We start from the raw sequence: 23,228 nt of genomic DNA on the forward strand, positions 1-23,228 counted from the left end.
ATTCCCACTCTTTTTGCTGGACAAGCTGGCACACAACAAAAAAACAGACTGATGACTGATAGAAAATTGAGAGAAAAAAACAAATATTTGTTGCATTGTTTGGTGCATCGTTGACCTTCTTACATCTTATTTTAGGTTTGGGAAAATGACAAAAACTTGCACTGTAATGCAACAGTTTTGTGTAATCAAGACATTATTACCATATACTGACATGTTGTGCCTCTTTAAAAACATTAACTCTGTTTCTCTCTCCACAGATGCTGCCTGACCTGCTGAGTATTTCCAGCATTTTCTGTTTTTATTTCAGATTTCCAGTATCCACAGTATTTTGCTTTTGATCATACATCACGATTCATCTGAAATACCAAGAAGCTGAAGTTACTAATACAATGGAATAGTTTGTGAATATATTAATTGCTTTATTATAGCTAATAGATTTACATTTTTGTGCTCCTTGTTACATATATAGAGTTCACAATTATCAGAGTAATATGTACTGCCAGACAAGTTAACCTTGTTGCATTTCACCTGTAAAATATTAACAGCCCTCATTGGTCAATAATATTTGTTCTTCTAGTTTGCTTTACAGTACATTCAATTAAGAAAACAATCCATACCATCCACTCTAAATCACTAACATTTTGATCATATTACTGACCAATGGTCTTCTGAACTAAAATGTCAAGTCTTCAAAATCAGCAAATTTATCCATTTTCTCCTCTCCTGATGCTGGACCTCTGAAGTTCACGCAAGTGACCAGTGTGCATGTGAATTTAGACAATGAAATTGGCAGGCTATTCCACTGCGACAATCACTCTTGCCCTTACCTGGTGTTCATCCATGCATACTTTCTGGCTCGAGTCACTGGATAATGATCAAGAACAGGAACTCTAGCTGCTTCTAGGTGTTGGTGTTCAGAGGGATTTGGGTGTCCACGTACAAGAAACGCAAAAAGTTAGCATGCAGGTACAGCAAGCAATTAGGAAAGCAAATGGCATGTTGGCATTTATTGCAAGGGGGCTGGAGTACAAGAATAAGGAAGTCTTACAACAATTGTACAGGGCTTTAGTGAGACCTCACCTGGAGTACTGTGTACAGTTTTGGTTTCCATAGCTAAAGAAGAATATACTTGCTTTAGAGGGGGTGAAACGAATGTTCACTAGATTAATTCCTGGGATGAGATGGTTGTCCTATGAGGCGAGGTTGAGTAGAATGGGCCTATACTCTCTGGAGTTTAGAAGAATGAGAGGTGATCTCATTGAAACATATAAGATTATGAGAGGGCTTGGCAGTGTAAATGCTGAGAGGTTGTTTCCCCTGGCTGGAGGGTCTAGAACTAGAGGGCACAGTCACAGGATAAGGGGCTGGCCATTTAAGACTAAGCTGAGGAAAAATGTCTTCACTCAGAGGGTTGTGAATCTTTGGAATTCTGTACCCCAGGGGGCTGTGGATGCTGAGTCATTGAACATATTCAAGACTGAGATCGATAGATTTTTGGACTCTAGGGGAATCAAGGGATATGGGGATCAGGCGGGAAAGTGGAGTTGAGGTCAAAGATCAGCCATGATCTGATTGAATGGTGGAGCAGGCTCGAGGGGCCATATGGCCTACTCCTGCTCCTATTTCTTATGTTCTTCTATTCTTCTCTGCCACAGCACAGGTGCTTTAAGGCCAACAGTGGTGGCGCTCCCACCACCACCTCAGCTGCGATTTAATGACTATTCAGGCACAGGTAGGAACTGAATTTAGAGGTTCTTCATCCAAATGGCTCAGTGCCATAAACAACAACAACAGCTTTCATTTATTTAATGTAGAAAAACGTCCCAAGGTGTTTCAGAGAAGTGCAATCAGACAAAAATACAACACCAAGCCAAAGAAGGAGATATTAGGACATGTGCTTAAAGGTTTGGTCAGAGGTGGATTTTAAGGAGGGACTTAAAGGTGGAGAGGGAGACTTGAGCTCCTTATGATTAGGAATAGACATATGCTATCTTACTGTAAACAGTTTGCAAGCAATTTATTTAAAATCATTTAAATGTACTGCACATAAATCAATGAAGTTATCAAGCTAAAGTGCATATTCTGCCTCTGGTATATTATACAATTTGGATTGGTTATTTAGGTGAAATTCGGCCAAGGAATAATGATATTATTATAAGAAAATTTTGTAATGTGTTTAGGTCTGCAGTTAATAACTGGGTAAGTAGTACAGAATGATTTTGGATTTCTTAGTTTGGTGTCAACATATCACCATGAATGAATCCAAACAATGACTCATCCAGTTCTGTAACAAAGTAATAGAAACTACGACACGGAAAGAAGTCATTTGGCCCATCATTCCTGTGCCAATGCTAACTCTTCACCTTGATTTAGGTGAATTTCCTTTCCCTGTACCCTTTCATATTCCTCCTTTTCAAATACATGACAAAATTCCTTTCACTTAGTATTAAAGCTCTTGCCCAGAATTTCCATCTCCTCCCACCCATTTCTGGGCAGGGTGGGGGGGCACAGGACTTTTGGTAGCCATCACAATGAACTTCTCATGCCAGCCAACCTTCTGGCCTCAAAGTCATCTGAAAACAGGAGACAGGCTGTAACTAGCCTCTGTACCGTTTGTAAAAATGGAATGCTTTGAAACTAACTTTTTCCTCCTTGTTTTTGACTGGTTCAAGGCTACACTGTGGGGATAATTTTGACTTTGTACGATAGGGTAAAATGGATGATTGTGAATCAGCAGCCCATTTTACATGTCTCCTGATTTTTATTTCCATTGACGTAAGTGGGCTGCCGACTCACGATCAGCCGTTTTACACTATCGCATAGTTAAAATTAACCCCCATATCTTGGTATCATAGTGTGTTACAGTTCAGAAGGAGGCCATTCGGCCCATCATACCTGTGCCGGCTCTTTGAAAGAGCTATCCAATTAGTCCAACTTCCCTATTCTTTCCCCATAGCCCTGTAAATTTTTCCCCTTCAAGTATTTATCCAATTCCCTTTTGAAAATTATTATTGAATCTGCTTCCACCACCCTTTCAGGTAGTGCATTCCAGATCATTACAACTCGCTGCATAAAAAAATGTTTCCTCATGTCCCCTCTGGCTCTTCTGCTCATCACCTTAAATCTGTGTCCTCTGGTTACTGACCCTTCTGCCACTGGACACAGTTTCTCCTTATTTATTCTATCAAAACCATTCATGATTTTGAACACCTCTATCAAATCTCCTCTTATGCTCTAAGGAGAACAACCCCAGCTTCTCCAGTCTCTCCACATAACTGAAGTCACTCATTCCCAGTATCATTCTAGTAAATCTCTTCTGCACCCTCTCTAAGGCCTTGACATCCTTCCTAAAGTGTGTTGCCCAGAATTGAACACAGTACTCCAGCTGAGGCCTTTCCAGTGTTTTATAAAGGTTTAGCATAACTTCCTTGCTTTTGTACTCTGTGCCTCTATTAATAAAGCCCAGGATCCCATATGCTTTTTTAACAGCCTTCTCAACTTGTCCTGCCATCTTCAAAAATGTGTGTACATACATCTCCAGGTCTCTCTGTTCCTGTACCCCCTTCAAAATTGTACCATTTAGTGTATATTGCCTCTCGTAATTCTTCCAACCAAAATGTATCACTTCACGCTTCTCTGCATTAAATATCATCTGCCATGTGTCTGTCCATTTCACTAGTCTGTCTATGTCCCCCTGAAGTCTGTTACTATCCTCCACATTGTTTACTACATTTTCGAGTTTTGTATCACCTGTGTGAGAGCTTGCATAGTCTTTAGCTGCCAAAAAAAATGAATGGTCAGGATCCCTCCACTTTGTACGCTGGGCATCTGGGCTTAACAATAGTCCTATGTTCAAACGATTCAAATGCAAATTGCAGTTTTTACATAGAGACATCACATATGGATGTGCATTTCTGCATCACTGGGCCAGGACAACTCGGCTCCAAACCTCATTACAGCCTTGGTACAAACATTGACAAAAGAGCTGAATTCCAGAGGTGAGGTGAGAGTGATTGCCCTTGACATCAAGGCAGCATTTGACCGAGTGTGGCACCAAGGAGCCCTAGTAAAATTGAAGTCAATGGGAATCAGGGGGAAAACTCTCCAGTGGCTGGAGTCATACCTAGCACAAAGGAAGATGGTAGTGGTTGTTGGAGGCCAAACATCTCAGCCCCAGGACATTGCTGCAGGAGTTCCTCAGGGCAGTGTCCTAGGCCCAACCATATCAAGCTGCTTCATCAATGACCTTCCCTCCATCATAAGGTCAGAAGTGGGGATGTTCGCTGATGATTGCACAGTGTTCAGTTCCAATCGCAACCCCTCAGATAATGAAGCAGTCCGAGCCCGCATGCAGCAAGACCTGGACAACATCCAGGCTTGGGCTCATAAGTGGCAAGTAACATTTGCGCCAGACAAGTGCCAGGCAATGACCATCTCCAAAAAGAGAGAGTCTAACCACCTCCCCTTGACATTCAACGGCATTACCATTGCCGAATCCCCCACCATCAACATCCTGGGGGTCACCATTGACCAGAAACTTAACTGGACCAGCCATATAAATACTGTGGCTACAAGAGCCGGTCAGAGGCTGGGTATTCTGCAGCGAGTGACTCACCTCCTGACTCCCCAAAGCCTTTCCACCATCTACAAGGCACAAGTCAGGAGTGTGATGGAATACTCTCCACTTGCCTGGATGAGTGCAGCTCCAACAACACTCAAGAAGCTCGACACCATCCAGGACAAAGCAGCCCACTTGATTGGCACCCCATCCACCACCCTAAACATTCACTCCCTTCACCAACGGCGCACAGTGGCTGCAGTGTGTACCATCCACAGGATGCACTGCAGCAACTCGCCAAGGCTTCTTCGACATCACCTCCCAAACCCGCGACCTCTACCGCCTAGAAGGACAACAGCAGCAGGTACATGGGAACAACACCACCTGCACGTTCCCCTCCAAGTCACATACCATCCCGACTTGGAAATATATCGCCGTTCCTTCATCGTCGCTGGGTCAAAATCCTGGAACTCCCTTCTTAATAGCACTGTGGGAGAACCTTCACAACACGGACTGCAGCAGTTCAAGATGGCGGCTCACCACCACCTTCTCAAGGGCAATTAGGGATGTGCAATAAATGTCGGCCTCGCCAGCAACACCCACATCCCATGAACGAATAAAAAAAAAATCGGGGCAGGGACAAGGAGGTGGGAACATGTAGAGCATTTCCCCAAGCACCTTTCCCCCCCCTCCAAACTGCCCCAGATTCACCAAAGCCTTACTGTGAGGTGAGCAAAATGTCTCGAGCTCTGTCTCAATAGTTACTTGTGGTGAGGCATTCTATGATCTAATAACCATCTCGGTGAAAATGTTTCTTCTAATGTCTCTTTGTTCTTCCAGTGAAAATTCTGAGCCTCAGTCCCCTTTTTTTGATATCCCAAACAGTTTAATTTCTCAAATATTCAAATCAATCATTTTAGTTATCAAGAGAATATCTAAACACAAACAATTATTTGACAAAGACTTAGTTTACAGGTACACATATACTGCAACAGGCAACTTATTTTCTGGCCTACATCTTACAGCTAGTTTCTTTGGGATGTTTTGAACTGTCAGCCCAAATTTGGGATAATCATATAGCCTGAAGACATGTTAGGTTTCCTGGCATATAAAAAAATAACTTTAATAACTCTGTATTTACCCAGAGATAAACAAGATTGGCAAGTCATTAGAAGAAGAGATCGAAAGAAGATATTCAAATATTTAAGATAGAAAGGGGGGAGAAAATTGATAAACTAATCAAACTTAAGGAGGGTAAGACCCCTGGCCCAGATGGATTGCATTCACGAAAATAAAAAGAAGTTAGGGAGGAGATAACAGAGGCACTATTATATATATATATATATATATATATAAAATATCACTAGAAAAGTCCACAGAACTGGCAGAGAGCTAATCTTATTCCTATATTTAAAAAGGGTCATAGAACAAGTCCAGGGAATTATAAGCCAGTTAGCTTAACGTCGGTGATAGAAAAGATAATAGAATTTTTACTCAAAGATGCAATGGAAAGATATCTAAGAATGGAAATATAATAAAGAATAGTCAGCAAGGATTTTAAAAGGGAACATAGGAACAGAAGTAGTCCATTTAGCTCCTCGGGCCTGTTCCGCCATTCAATGCGATCATAGCTGATCTGTGACCTAACTTCATATTCCTGCCTTAGCCACATATCCCTTAATACCTTTGGTTCACAAAAATCTATCAATCTCAGATTTAAAATTAACAATTGAGCTAGCATCAACTGCTGTTTGTGGAAGAGAGTTCCAAACTTCTACCATCCTTTGCGTGTAGAAGTGTTTCCTAACTTCACTCCTGAAAGTCCTGGCTCTAATTTTTAGGCTATGTCCCCTAGTCTTAGACTCCCCAACCAGTGGAAATAGTTTCTTTCTATCTACCCTATCATTTCCCCTTAATATCTTGAAAACTTCAATCAAATCACCTCTTAATCTTCTAACTTCCAGGGAATACAACCCTAGTTTGTGTAATCTCTCCTCTTAATTTAACCCTTGGAGTCCAGGTATCATTCTGGTAAATCTCCCTTTCAAACACAACGTTGAACTCGATCATATAATCGCCATTGGATAAATGTTCAAGCACTGTTAGGCTGTTAATTAAATCTTCCTCATTACTCATTATTAAATCTAATATGGCCTTTGTTGGAGTGAACACACTCAAGTAATTCTCTACCTTTCTAACATGAGCACGTTTGCTTATCCCAATCGATATGAAAGTTAAAATTCCCCATTAAAACCACTCTGCCTTTGCTACATGCTTGTCTAACCTCTGCATTTATACATTCTGCCACTTCACAGCTGCTACCTGGGGGCCTATACATAACCCCCACTAAAGTCTTAAATCCTTTTCTATTTGTTAATTCTACCAATAAAGTCTCTACTGCCTGCTTACCTCTCATTATATCCTCTTTTATCATTGAAGTAATTTCATCCTTAATCACTAAGGCCTCCCCCTTTACCAGTTTCCCTATCCTTCCTATTGACCTTATAACCTGGTATATTCAGTTCCCAGTCCTGACCGTCTTGCAGCCATGTCCTACCCTCTAAGTTGAATTTGCATCTACAATTCATTCAATTTGTTCCCCATGTGTTTGTATAAAGAGTGCTTATTTGGGTCACACACCCTAATCTGTCCTTCTGCTCTAATGTTGTTTTTCTCACACACTTCTTATTTCTCTCTCCTAATTTAATTACTTTACATCTTTTAGGTTTCCCTTTACCTTTAGTGCCTAAAGCATAATTTCCGACTATCACCCTACTCTCTGCCTTTTTGTTTGTTTTAGGATTATTATTTATACTACCTTTTCCACCTGAGCCTTCCCCCACATTTATTAGTTTAGAGTCGTTGTGACTGCCCTAAGTTATGCTTGATCAACCTTATTGAATTCTTTGAAGAAGTAACAGAAAGAGTAGATAAGGGTAATGTAGTAGATGTAATATATTTGGATCTTCAAATGGCCTTCAATAAGGTACCACATGTTAGACTCATGACTAAGGTCAGAGCATGTGGAGTCAGGGGACAGATAGCAGAATAGATAGCAAATTGGTTACAAAACATAAACCAGAGAGTAAGGGTTAAGGGTAGCTACTCAGACTGGCAAAAGGTGGGAAGTGATGTCCCACAGGGATCAGTGCTGGGACCACTGTTGTTCACAACTTACATTAACGATTTGGATTTGGGAATCGGAAGTACAATTCCAAAATTTGCAGACGACATCAAATTAGGAATGTAGTTAATACAAAGGAAGAATGTGTCAAAATGCAAGAGGTCTTTAAGATAATGATAGGGTTTGATAGGTTAGATGTAGAGAAAATGTTCCCACTTGTGGGGGAGTGCAAAAGTAGAGATCATAAATATGAAACAGTCGCTAATAAATCCAATAGGGAATTCAGGAGATATTTCTTTGCCCAAAGAGTGGTAAGAATGTAGAATATGTTACCACAAGTAGTTGAGGCAAATAGCATAAAGATACTTAAGGGGAAGCTAGATAAGCACATGAGGGAGAAAGGTATAGAGGGGTATCCTGATAGGGTTATATGAAGCAGGGAGGGAAGAGGCACGTGTGGAGCATAAATGTCAGCATGGACCAGCAGGGCCGAATAGCCGGTTTCTGTGCTGTAGTTTTGATTTAACTCGATGTAACTGTTCTCAGGTATTAAGATCTTGAAACTAATGATTATCTCTGTAATAACGAAAATAACATCAACTTTAAATAAGAGAAGTGGTCCTTGACTGACAATCCAGTTGACGGTGTAGAAACTTCAATGAAATTATCTTTTGAGTCACTGTGTCTGAGCACTTGATAAACAGATTTTAAAATTATTTGGGGAAAATGGCCTGCAGCTGTATAAACAAAGAGGCATCACAGTGAATCTGCATACGATTGAGTGAAGTGAGGAACATCTTCCACCCTTCGACTTGAGCAGTCAAACTTGCTGAATAAAAAGAATTTTCGAGCCATACACTTAATAGTTAAGGGCAATGAGTGTCAAGGAGCTAGGTATAAATTAACTGCATTAGTTTCAAATGTTGCACTTTAGCTCAGTTCAATCTGATCTACTTCAAATTCACCGGTAATCAGAATCTATTACCTTTCTGTAAATGCAACACTATATTTCAATACATTTTAATCACTATAAAATTGTATTTTGTTCCCCCAGACTGAATTTACAATAGATTTTATACAGAGAAAGAGATTAGAGCAGACATTCAGAATATCATTAATTTTACCATCAAGTGGAAGAATGTAGTCTGAACACTAAATGTATTTTTACAGATTTTAACACCCCTCAACACATTTCAATATAAGTTTGACATAGCAGATAATGGTTACTGAAAACTAATAACACCAATCTCATTAATTATGAATGCCAGATCCATTTAAGGGTATATTCACTTACCCCACTTACCCAACTATGTTTGAAAAGATGTAACTATCAAAATGTCAGGGTCTTTCTTTAAATATGAAGATTGGGCTCCAATGACTTCATAGGGGCCCGACTGCTATTTTAACCAGTTGCCTGAGTGGGGAAGCAATTGTGGCTTTCCCACCAGGTCACTCTAGTGGGAAGATGATATGGGGCCAGAAAACATATAATCACCGTTACAAACCTAATTTTAACTCGGGGTCGGAATCGGGTGGGCAGGGAGCCAAGGCGGGTGGCAACCTGTCCCCCACCTCAGCAGCATGAGACCTAGATGGCTTTAACTCCTGGGCCTAATTTACATGCCCCAAGTCAGTTCCTTGCCAGAAAACGGCAGTGAAACCGCAGCTAGAAGGTGGGCAGGAGCGGAATGCTGGGTAGCAGGAGGCTGCCGCTGGGGACAAAAGGAACGGTCCCCGGCACTCCGGTAAGTTGCAGGGAGGGGTCTTTTGGAATGGGCATGTAATTGAGAAGGCGGGGGTAGCCTAAGGCAGGGGAGGCCCAAGCTTTCCTTGTGGGGCATGGAGGAGGACTCTTGCTCCTCTTGGCCCCACAAGGAAAGTTAAAAAAAGTTGAAACACTTACCTGTTTAGATCTTTTCCCATTATTCTCTATAAAAAGAACCACCTCCTGACATCTAAGCTAGGGTGCCCTGGCGGGAGATCCACAATTGCTTCCCCACTAAGTCCAATGGGTCACCATGAGGTCATTGGAGCCCAATCTGCATATTTAAAGAAGGACCCTGCCAGTTTGACAGTTACTATCAAATTCAGAAGGATTTAGTTAATAAGCAATTACATGATACATTCTGGAAACAGGAACTATGGTAGGCTTAAACCAATTAATGTTACAGCCAGATTTCAGACTAGATGCATCATGATTCGAAAGAGAGAAACTGAGTTTGATGGATTATTCATGAGAAGCAGAATATCAGCTACATAAGCAGCTTGCTTATATTCTTTCCCTGTAGATGTTGGCTCATTGAAACATAGAATTGCTATTGACCGCATCCAATTGTGAGTGTTCTCATTAGCAGCTAAGGGAAAGGCAGGATCAGTTAAAATGAATGTAACCCATCCACTTGATTGTTACAGATAATGCATCTGGAGATTCCCTGTGGATATTTTTTGATATATTAATAAGCCCTTCCTGATCCTATATATAAAAATACCAAGGCAATCCCATCTACTAGTCAATGCATTCATACTTTATTCTAGCTGTGACCAAGCTGACCATATTTTGCATTGCAAAGCAGCACATCCTATTCAAGCTGCCACATACTGGCATAAGCTCAAAATCCTAGTTTTATTCATAGATGGAAAAGATACATCCACCAAATGAACAGATATATATGTCTCTGTGTTAAAGTATATGTCTGAGATCAGCTCCAAATTGCATGAAGTCATATTTTCCTCAGTTTGGTAATTTGGTCAAAAAAAATTAAAAAGTGAGTAAAAGGTAGTGCAACAACAGCACTAATGAACTATTTGCCTTTGAGTATACCTACTCCTCTGAATGTAACTACCCCTCCAATAATGTAATGATAACATTAGTGAAAAGCTCTGAAAAAAGTCTTTTTATGCTTATAATGGCTTTTAAGTTCGTAAGGTACTTGTACAACATCCACAGCTGCTCGGTCAAATCAAAAACTGAATATTTTACTCTAGGCCACAGCTGGCATTGATGAGAAACAGAGCAGGAAGATTTCTAAGCATCACAGGAGCAGTGAAACCCATATAGGAGGAGGGGTGATAACTCAAACACTCCCCATTTATAACATATAAAAATTTTACATCTCCACACATATTTTTCATTATAAATTCCTATCTCCACATTTATAGTGGAAACTACATATGTAAACTTGTCACAATGTAATTACACTCAATGGATCGTGCTACAGTACCATCACTGGCAAGACGATAAGATTACAGCATGACAACTTTACATAGGCAGTTTTCATTATAAATGTGAGTGTAGGAAGTTATAATGGTAATATAAAAATAAAACTTTAAACAGGGGACTGAATTATGTCTGTGTGTCGTGGCCCAATTATCCCCCACCCTCTAATCCCCATTAACCTGAAGATTACACTTCATCTTGACTCCCTTTGTAATACCATAGAAGATCAACTAGAAAATCAAGTGCACTCCACATGGAGAAGCAAAGGCTGAGACCAGTCAGAGTGAAAGGAGCAGCGTGAGCTGTGGGACTTAATTAAGATCCATATTCATTCAGAGCAGCTCTAGAGACCTAAATGAAGGACTAGGCCCCATTAAATAGAACAACACCAGGTTGAAAACAATACAAGAGAAATCACCTTTATCAATATAACAAGTATTTAGATAATGCCAGGCTTCGGTTTTAAACTTTATGGATTGGATTTCAAAAACCCATAAACTTCCATTCGGTTCTTTATTAGTGGTATGGCCAATGTTGTCAAGTGATAATTGTCTTTCCTAATGTTATTGCTCTCCACCGAGTGATTAGTGCTGAATCAGAAAGTCAAGCAGTGACTGGATCACTGCAGGCAGTTATAGGCAGAATTAGACAGTGAGAAAATAAATGGTGTGTTATCTTAAGTGCTGAGAAAAGTGTCAATAACTCTGAGAAACTAATTATGATGTTACCTGCTTGTATCCACTTTATAAGGATACCAAACTCCAGCTTGTGTCTGTTCTATAAGATGTCAAGCCCCTGCTCATGTTTACTATATATAGATGCTGAACTCCCTAATAGTAAACATTGAATTTTTATATTAGTAATCACCTTCGAACTAGACTGGAGGAAACAACAGGACCTGGTCAGGCTTATTGAGACTGTCACTCTTAATGCATCGTCCCAAAATGTTGGTCCCTGTGTGGTTTAATATCCATAAACTGGCAGCGGACAGCTTACATTTTATGTGATTGAACAAAGTGTCAGGAATGATTGCTGAAATCTATTTATCCAACAAGGAAATCTTAAATCGGCAGGCAAATATTAAATTAAAAAGATGGCTAAAATACATACAAATTGTTCCGATATGTTTTCATTGTTCATGAGAAAATTTAAATAAAGGGACAAGGTCCAAAGTTCAAAAAATTGAGAGAGAAAGACTATGGGCAGGATTTTAGTATGCAGGCGGGAAGAGTCCGGTGTGGGTGGGGAGAGGGATTTGCGGGTGCGAAAACCAGAAGGGAAGTAGGCGGGTCGCTAATGAGGCCAATCAAAGCCACTTGCGGGTTTTGTGCCCAGCAGCCAGGCTGGCTGCCAACAGGAGATGCACATCTGAGATGGGCAGGGGGAGAAAGAGACAGAGACCTCGTCGGCAGTTAGGATAAGATGGCGGGGGGAAGCAAAGATTAGAGTGGAGACTTCGGACACAGAGATCGATGGGAAGGGGGTTCAGGCAACATCGTTTTTAAAGGTATGTTTATTTACATTTTTTACAATGGGAAATGTAATTTTATTTAGTCTATTTTTCACTGATCTGGACCTTCCCACCCGGTTTCACCAGGCGTGGATCGGAAGCCGTAGGAAAGCCACCCAGGTAACGTGAAAATCTTTTTAAGTGTCCAATGCACAAACGTAAACTACCTTAAGTACCTCAATGAGGTACATTTGCCCCTTTAATTATTGGCCGGCCGGATTTAAGTGGGGGCGGGACTTCCTGCTGACTGCTGTACGCACACACACAGATTTGCCTCAGTCTCATTCAAAAATGTGCAGGTTCCAGCCGGGATGCTGCCCGCTCCCAAAAACAGAGATTTTGATTTCCTCACCCCCTGCCCCACCCCCTACCCACCCGTTTTTCCTTTTAAAATTCTTCCCTGTAGCTCTAATTTTGGGGTAGCATTCTGGTGAGTGGTGGATGGCAAGCCATGTGCCAACCATCCTCCTGACCTTGGCAGCGTGAGGCCTGGGCAATTTGAACTCCCGGGCCTCATCTGCATGCCACGAGTCAGCTGCCCGCCTGAAATGGGAAGGAAGCAGCAGCTAGCCAGCGGGCAGGAGCGCAAGTTCAGGAAGCCACTGGCTGGCACCATAGGGAGCCTCGCCAGCAAGAAGATAAGCTATGGCGAGGGGGCTTCTACTTAAAATGTCTTCAATGAAGTTGTTAATAAATATTACAAAAAGCAGGGGTCCTGGGACCAGTCCTTAAGTGACTCCACCTATTATGACTAAAAATTTGAATTCTTACCATTAAAGAATACCATCTGTTGTCTATGTTTTTGCCAATTAGTAACCCAATTAACAGCTTCAGCTTGGATCCCATAAGCTTTCACTTTATCCCTAGGGTTAGTGAGGAGACCTTTCAGAAAATCAGGTGTACAAAGTTGAATCTACCAGGGGTACCTTCTCGCACTTCAGTGGCTTCCATAATCAGTCTGAGCATTTTCCTTTTAAAGGAGTTGACCCACACTATCCTATATCTAGTTGTAAAGGATGTGGAGATGCCGGTGATGGACTGGGGTGGACAAATGTAAGGAATCTTACAACACCAGGTTATAGTCCAACAGTTTTATTTGAAAATCACAAGCTTTCGGAGGCTTCTGACTAGTCTTTGGGTTCTGACTATTTGTATATTCAGTAGTCTTGTATGTAATGTCTCTCTGTCTGAACACTATTCAACTCCTTTGATTGCCTTGATAACGGGCAGTTGGAAAGATTATCTGTAATCACCAGGCTTTGTTCTCTGACTATATATGCGGTACCTTTCATGGAATCCCACACTCACCTGACGAAGGAGGAAGCCTCCGAAAGCTTGTGATTTTCAAATAAAACTGTTGGACTATAACCTGGTGTTGTAAGATTCCTTATAGTTGTAAAGGAGCCACTTGTGACCTGAACCTGTCTTTTCCATGTATACTGCTTCAATCTCTTTGAAGGCAGATCGAGTAAATACTTGATAACACAAGGTTTGATATGAATCGATAAGCTGCTTTGTTTCACAGTAAGGTGAACATATAGCATGGCAGTTCTGATCAGGCTCATTTAATTCAAACATTGCAACTAACCCTTGTGTAATAATATAAGTTACAGAACATGTCATCTCTCCCCACCTCAGTGGGTCATTTTACTTGACTTAAACAAGATAATTTCTGACCATAAACAGAAATTGCTAGAAATTCTCAGCAGGTCAGTTAGCATCTCTTAGAGGGAACAGATGAGTTAACATTTCAGATGTGTGGATGCTTTGCTCTGACAATTCTCTCCTGCACTCCATTCTTCTTGCACCCTTTTGCTTTTTAATTGTCTTGCAGCGTTCTGTTTTGGAAATGCATTCGCTGTTCCCCGCCAGACAGGGAAATCCTGTCAGGTCTCCTGCCAAGCACCTGGGACCAGTGACTCCGCAGCACAATGGTTGTAAGGTGTTCAACGATTACTAAGACAAGCTGACAAATTGCTTATCGTTTACGGTCTATGAGAAGCAATATCAAAGCTAGTTCATTAACTTAACTAGTATCTTAATTGGCTAAGATTACACCATGCTTTAAAATACATTTAGAACAAGTCTTTTTCTCAATTTGTTCTATGAGACAATGGTCAAAACATCCTGAGATAAGGGGCAGGATTTTAATATAACGGCGGGAAGTGTCCGGGGGGTGATCTGCGGGTGGGAAATCCGGTAGGGAAGTAGGCGATTGTGACCCTAATGAGGCCAATTTTTAAAAAATTAATTCATGGGATGTGGGTGCGCTGGCAAGGCCAACATTTATTGTCCATCCCTAATTGCCCTTGAGAAGGTGGTGGTGAGCCACCTTCTTGAACCGCTGCAGTCCGTGTGGTGACGGTTCTCCCACAGTGCTGTTAGGAAGGGAGTTCCAGGATTTTGACCCAACGACGATGAAGGAACAGTGATATATTTCCAAGTCAGGATGCTGTGTGACTTGGAGGGGAATGTGCAGGTGGTGCTACTCCTGTGCACCTGCTGCCCTTGTCCTTCTAGGTGGTAAAGGTCGCAGGTTTGGGATGTGCTGTTGGGATCAGATTGGGGACATCGGACATCGGTGGATGACAAAAGAGATAGAGAGTAAGATGAAGCAGAAAAAGGGGTCGTATGACAGATGTCATGTTGATAATGCAAGTGAGAACCAGGCTGCATATACAAAGTTCAGAGGGGATGTGAAAAAGGAAGTATGAGGGGCAAAGAGAGATTATGAGGATAGACTGGCGGCTAACATAAAATGGAATCCTAAAAGTCTTCTATAGGCCTATAAATAGTAAACGGGTAGTAAGAGGAGGGGTAGGACTGATTAGGTACCAAAAAAGAGATCTATGCATGGAGGCAGAGGGCATGGCTGAGGTACTAAATGAATACTTTGTATCTGTCTTTACCAATGAAGAAGATGCTGCCAACGTCACAGTAAAAGAGGAAGTAGCTGAGATACTGGATGGGCTAAAAATTGATAAAGAGGAGGTACAAAAAGTAGATAAAGTCATGCAGTCCGGATGGGTGGCATCCTAGGTTGCTGAGGGAAGTAAGGGTGGAAATTGCGGAGGTACTGGCCACAATCTTCCAATCAGCCTTAGATATGGGGGTGGTGCCAGAGGACTGGAGAATTACAAATGTTACACCTTTGTTCAACAAAGGGTGTAAGGATAACCCAGCAACTACAGGACAGCCAGTTTAACCTCTGTCGTGGGGAAACTTTTGGGAATGATAATCCGGGACAAAATTAACAGTCACTTGGACAAGTGTGGATTGATTAGGGAAAGCCAGCACGGATTTGTTAACGGCAAATTGTGTTTAACTAACTTGATTGAGTTTTTTGATGAGGTAACAGAGAGGGTCGATGAGGGTAATGCAGTTGATGTAGTGTAAATGGTCTTCCAAAAGGTGTTTGATAAAGTGCCACATAATAGGCTTGTCATCAAAGTTGAAGCCCATGGAATAAAAGGGGCAGTGGCAGCATGGATATGGAATTGGCTAAGTGACAGGAAACAGAGAGTAGTGGTGAACGGTTGTTTATCAGATTGGAGGGAGGTATACAGTGGTGTTCCCCAGGGGTCGGTACTAGGACCACTGCTTTTCTTGATATATATTAATGACTTGGAATTGGGTGTACAGGGCACAATTTCAAAATTTGCAGATGACGCAAAACTTGGAAGTGTAGTGAACATTGAGGAGGATAGTGATAGACTTCAAGAGGACATTGACAGGCTGGTGGAATGGCCGGAGACGTGGCAGATGAAATTTAACGCAGAGATGTGCGAAGAGATACATTTTGGTAGGAAGAACGAGGAGAAGTAATATAAACTAAAGGGTACAAATCTAAAAGGGGTGCAGGAACAGAGAGATCTGGGGGTATATGTGCACAAATCATTGAAGGTTGCTGGGCAGAATGAGAAAGCAGTTAAAAAAGCATATGGGATCCTGCACTTTATAAATAGAGGCATAGAGCACAAAAGCAAGGAAGTTATGATGAACCTTTATAACACGCTAGTTCGGCCAGAGCTGGAGTATTGTGTCCATTTCTGGGCATCGCACATTAGGAAGTATATGAAGGCCTTAGAGAGAGTGCAGAAGAGATTTACTAGAATGGTTCCAGGGATGAAGGACCCCAGATACTTGGGTATGATAGCATAGTGGTTATGTTACAGGGCTAGTTATCCTGGCGACATGAGTTCAAATCCTGCCACGGCAGCTGGAGAATTTAAATCCGGATAATTAAATCTGGACTAAAAGGTTAGTATTAATAATGGTGACCATGAAACTACTGGATTGTCGTAAAAACTCATCTGCTTCACTAATGCCCTTTAGGGAAGGAAACCTGCCGTCCTTACCCGGTTTGGCCGAAATGTGACACCAGACACACTGCAATGTGATTGATTCTTAATTGTCCTCTGAAATGGCCCAGCAAGACCACTCAGTTGTACAATCCCACTACAAAAAGTCATAACAACAATAAAACCGGATGGACCACTAGGCACCGGCAAAGGCAATCCAAGCCCAGTCGATCCTGCAAAGTCCTCTTCACTAACTTCTGGGGACTTGTGCCAAAATTGGGTAGGGCTGTCCAACAGGCTAGTCAAGCAACAGCCTGACTTAGCCATACTCACAGAATTATATCTTTCAGCCAACGTCCAGACTCCACCATCACCATCCCTGGGTCTGTCCTGCCGGTGGGACAGGACCAGAGGTTGGCGACACAGTGGTAGACAGTCAGGAGGGAGTGACCTTGGGAGTCCTCAACACTGACTCCGGATCCCACGAAGTGTCATGGCATCAGGTTAAACATGGGCAAGGAAACCTCCTGCTGATGAATCAGTCCTCCTCCATGTTGAGCACCACTTGGGGGAAATACCGAGGGTACCAAGGGCACAGAATGTATTCTGGGTGGGGGACTTCAATGTCCATCACCAATAGTGGCTCGGTAGCAGCACTACTGACTGAGCTGGCCGAGCCCTGAAGGAGATAGCTGCTAGTCTGATCCTGCGGCAGTGTGGTGAGAGAACCAACATGAGGGAAAAACCTACTTGACCTCGTCCGCACCAATCTACCTGTTGCAGATACATCTGTCCATGACAGTATTGCTAGGAATGACCACCGCACAGTCGTTGTGGAGACGAAGTCCTGTCTTCACAATGAGGACATCGTCCAACGTGTTGTGTGACACTACCACCGTGTTAAATGGGATAGGTTCAGAACAGATCTAGCAGTTCAAAACTAAGCCTCCATGAGGCACTGTGGGCCCTCAGCAGCAGTAGAATTATATTCAACCACAATCTGTAACCTCATGGCCCGGCATATCCCTCAATCTACCATTACCAACAAGCCAGGGGATAAACCCTGGTTCAATGAGGAGTGTAGCAGAGCATGCCAGGAGCAGCACCAAGCGTACCTAAAAATAAGGTGTCAACCTGGTGAAGCTACAACTCAGGACTACATGCATGCTAAACAGCGGAAGCAACATGCTAAGGACAGAGCTTTGCGATCCCACAACCAACGGATTAGATCAAAGCTCTGCAGTCCTGCCACATCCAGTCGTGAATGGTGGTGGACAATTAAACAACTAATGGGAGGAGAACACTCAGTGAAAATCCCCATCCTCAATGATGGCAGAGCCCAGCACATGAGTGCAAAAGACAAGGCTGAAGCGTTTGCAACCATCTTCAGCCAGAAGTGCCGAGTGGATGATCCATCTCAGCCTCCTCCCTGATAGCCCCACCATTACAGAAGCCAATTTGATTCACTCCACGTGATATCAAGAAACTGCTCAGTGCAAAGTCTTTGGGCCCCAACAACATCCTGGCTGTAGCGCTAAAGAATTGTGCTCCAGAACTAGCCGTGTGTCTAGCCAAGCTGTTCCAGCACAGCTACAACACTGGCATCTACCCAGCAAAGTGGAAAATTGCCCAGGTATGTCCTGTCCGCAAAAAGCAGGACAAATCCAATCCGGCCAATTACCGCCCCATCAGTCTACTCTCAATCATCAGCAAAGTGATGGAAGGTGTCGTCGACAGTGCTATTAAGCGGCACTTACTCACCAATAACCTGCTCACGGATGCTAAGTTTGGGTTCCGCCAGAACCACTCGGCTCCAGACCTCATTACAGCCTTGGTCCAAACATGGACAAAAGAGCTGAATTCCAGAGGTGAGGTGAGAGTGACTGCCCTTGACATCAAGGCAGCATTTGACCGAGTGTGGCACCAAGGAGCCCTAGTAAAATTGAAGTCAATGGGAATCAGGGGGAAAACTCTCCAGTGGCTGGAGTCATACCTAGCACAAAGGAAGATGGTAGTGGTTGCTGAAGGCCAATCATCTCAGCCCCAGGACATTGCTGCAGGAGTTCCTCAGGGCAGTGTCCTAGGCCCAACCATCTTCAGCTGCTTCATCAATGACCTTCCCTCCATCAAAAGGTCAAAGTGGGGTTGTTCATTGATGATTGCACAGTGTTGAGTTCCATTCGCAACCCCTCAAATAATGAAGCAGTCCGTGCCCGCATGCAGCAAGACCTGGACAACATCCAGGCTTGGGCTGACAAGTGGCAAATAACATTCATGCCAGTCAAGTGCCAGGCAATGATCATCTCCAACAAGAGAGAGTCTAACCATCTCCCCATGACAGTCAATGGCATTACCATTGCCAAATCCCCCACCATCAACATCCTGGGGGTCACCATTGACCAAAAATTTAACTGGACCAGCCACATAAATAAGGTGGCTACAAGAGCAGGCCAGAGGCTGGGTATTCTGCAGCGAGTGACTCACCTCCTGACTCCGCAAAGCCTTTCCACCATCTACAGGCACAAGTCAGGAGTGTGATGGAATACTCTCCACTTGCCTGGATGAGTGAAGCTCCAACAACACTCAAGAAGCTCAACACCATGCAGGACAAAGCAGCCCGCTTAATTGGCACCCCATCCACCACCTTAAACATTCACTCCCTCCACCACTGGCACACTGTGATTGCGGCGTGTACCATCCACAGGATGCACTGCAGCAACTCGCCAAGGCTTCTTCAACAGCTCCTCCCAAACCCGCAACCTCTACCATCTAGAAGGACAAGGGCAGCAGGCGCATGGGAACACCATCACCTGCACGTTCCCCTCCAAGTCACACCATCCTGACTTCATCGTCGCTGGTCAAAATCCTGGAACTTCCTACCTAACAGCACTGGGAATACCTTTGCCAAATGGACTGCAGCGGTTCAAGAAGTGGCTCACCACCACCTTCCCAAGGGCAATTAGGAATGGACGCTCACATCCTATGAATTAATAAAAAAATGTTACATGGATAGACTGGAGAAGCTGGGATTGTTCTCCTTAGAGCAGAGAAAGTTGAGAAGAGATTTGATATAGAGGTATTCAAAATCATGAAGGGTCTAGACAAAGTAAATAGAGAGAAACTGTTCCCATTGGCAGAAGGGTCAAGAGCCAGAGGACATACATTTAAGGTGATTGGCAAAAGAACCACAGGCAACATGAGGAAAAACTTTTTTACGCAGCGAGTGGTTATGATCTGGAATGCACTGCCTGAGGGGGTGATGGAGGCAGGTTCAATCGTGGCTTTCAAAAATGAATTGGATAAGTACTTGAAGGAAAAAAAACTTGCAGGGCTACGGGAAAAGGGCAGGAGAGTGGGACTAGCTGGATTGCTCTTGCAAAGAGCCAGCACAGAATCAATGGGCCGAATGGCCTCCTTCTGTGCTGTAACCATTCTATGATTCTATGGGGATCAGTGTGGAGACATCAAACATCTGAGATCAGGGTTGTGGGGGGAGGTCCAAGCAACATCGTTTTTAAGGTATGTTTATTTAATTTGTTTACAACGGGAAATGTAACTTTATTTAATTTACTTAGTCTATTTTTCATTGATCTGGCCCTTCCTGCCTGGTTTCACCAGGCGTGAATCGGAAGCCGTGGGAAAACCACCCAAGTAAAGTTAAAATCTTTTTAAGTGTCCAATACACAAAAAATAATCAACCTTAAGTATTTCAATGAGGTACATTTGCCCCTTTAATTATCGGCCGGCCGGATTTAAGTGAGGGCGGGGATTCCTGGTGACTGATATGCGCACGCACACAGATTTGCCTGGTTCTCATTCAAAAATGTGCGGGTTCCAGCCAGGATGTCTGCCCGGTCCCAAAACCGGTGATTTTAATTGCCCCCCCTCACCCCCAACCCACCCGTTTTTCCCTTTTAAAATCCTGCCTACGACATCAGGATATAAGATCTTTCCCTCCATAATTCTATTACATTCTCAAAAAATTCCAATATATTTCTTACACGATTAACCGTTTTTCATAAAATAATTTTCACTTGGATATATTGCTTTTACTCTTACTAGCTTGTTTGGACTGCCTGGTTTATAGTAGACTCTGGCTATTTCTTGTGTAGTAGTCATGGTAACAGCTTGCAGGATCATGCAGCTGAGATTGTTTGAAGGCTGGAATAACAGTAACAATACAAAAAGTTTTATTTCTATTGTCAATGAGTTTCACAAAATTTGTACCATTGCACTCTCCTAGTTTTATGTTTTCAACTAAGAAGCCTTGGCATTTTACAATTTTTAAAACAATCCAATTCCTTAAAGATTATCCAATGTCTTATGTTTTATTAATCAGTTTGGATATGTCTCTCGCCAATTAAGGTAACAAATTAAGAACACCCAAAAAAAAGTCATGTTTTGTGATTTATTTTTGGTCAGGATATGAATCACTCAATTTTTCATCCCAGTCTTTCTGTCTTATTGAATTCTTTGTAGAAGTAACAGAAAGCGTAGACTTGAGTAATGCAGTAGATGTAATATATTTGGATTTTCAAAAGGCCTTCATTAAGATACCACATAGTAAACTCATGACTAAGGTCAGAGCATGTGGAGTCAAGGGACAAGTAGCAGAATGGATAGCAAGCTGGCTACAAAACAGAAAACAGAGAGTAGGGGTTAAAGATAATAACTCAGACTGGCAAAAGGTGGGAAATGGTGTTCCACAAGGATCGGTACTATTATCACTGTTGTTCGCCATTTACATAAATGATTTGGACTCGAGAATCGGAAGTACAATTTCAAAATTTGCAGACAATACCAAATTGGGGGGTATAGTTAATACCAAGGAGGACTGCAACAAAATATAGGAAGTCATTAATAAACTTGCAGAATGGTCATGTAATCGGCAAATGAATTTCTATATAGATAAGTGTGAGGGGGTACATTTTGGTAGGTAGAATAAGGGGGCCACATACTGCTTGGATAATAAGCGTTTAAATAGGGTAGAAGAGCACAGGGACCTGGGGGTACAGACACAAATACTAAAAGTAGCGACGCATAGTTAATAAGGCCATAAAAAAGCATTTCTGGAGGGATAGAATTGAAAAGCAGGAGTATAATGCACAATTCTGGTCTCCATATCATAGGATGGATATAGAGGCATTTTAGAAGGTGCAAAAAAGATTTACTAGGTGATACCAGAACTGAGGAGGTTATACCTATCAGGAAAGATTGAACAGGCTGCGGCTCTTTTCTCTAGAAAAGAGAAGACTGAGGTATGACACGATAGAGGTCTTTAAGATAATGAAAGGGTTTGATAGGGTAGACATAGAGAAAATGTTTCCACTTGTGGGGGAGTGCAAAACTAGAATCATAGAAAGGTTACAGCACAGAAGTAGGCCATTCGGCCCATTGAGTCCCCACCGGCTCTATGCAAGAGCAATCCAGCCAGTCCCACTCGCCCGCCTTATCCCCGTAGCCCTGCAATTTTTTCAAGTACTTATTCAGTTCCATTTTGAAAGCCATGATTGAATCTGCCTCCACCATCCCCTCAGATGGTGCATTCCCGATCCTAACCAGTCGCTGTGTAAAAAGGCTTTTTCTCAAGTCAGCTTTGGTTCTTTTGCCAATCACCTTATATGTCCCCTGGTTCTTGACCTTTCCGCCAACGGGAACAATTTCTTTCTATCTACTCTACCTAGACCCTTCATGATTTTGAATACCTCTAACAAATCTCCTCTCAACCTGCTCTGTTCCAAGGAGAACAACCCCAGCATCTCCAGTCCATCCACGCAACTAAAATCCCTAATCCCTGGAATCATTCTAGTAAATCTCCTCTGCATCCTCTCTAAGGCCTTCACATCTTTCCTAAAGTGTGGTGCCCAGAACTGGACACAATACTCCAGTTGTGGCCGAATCAGTGTTTTCTAAAGGTTCATCATGACTTCCATACTTTTGTACTCTATGCCTCTATTTATAAAGCCCATGATCCCGTATGCTTTTTTAACGGCTTTCTCAACCTGCCCTGCCACCTTCAACGATTTGTGCACATATACCCCCACATCTCTCTGTTCCTGTACCCCTTTTAGAGTTGTGCCCTCCAGTTTATATTGCCGCTCCTTGTTCTTCCTACTGAACTGTATCGCTTCGCATTTTTCTGCGCTAAATTTCATCTGCCACGTGTCCGCCCATGCCACCAGCCTGTCTATATCCTCTTGAAGTCTATCACTATCCTCCTCACTGTTTACTACCCTTCCAAGTTTTGTGCCATCTGCAAATTTTGAAATTGAGCCCTGTACACCCAAGTCCAAGTCATTAATATATATCAAGAAAAGCACCAACCCCTGGGGAACACCACTCTACACCTCCCTCCAGTCCGAAAAACAACCGTTCACCACTACTCTCTGTTTCCTGTCCCTTAGCCAATTCTGTATCCATGTTGCTACTGCCACGTTTATTCCACGGGCCGTAATGTTGATGATAAGCCTACCGTGCGGCACGTTATCAAACTCCTTTTGAAGGTCCATATACACCAC

This window comes from Heptranchias perlo, chromosome 12 (genome assembly GCF_035084215.1).
Source record: "Heptranchias perlo isolate sHepPer1 chromosome 12, sHepPer1.hap1, whole genome shotgun sequence".
In the NCBI taxonomy this organism is placed as follows: domain Eukaryota; kingdom Metazoa; phylum Chordata; class Chondrichthyes; order Hexanchiformes; family Hexanchidae; genus Heptranchias; species Heptranchias perlo.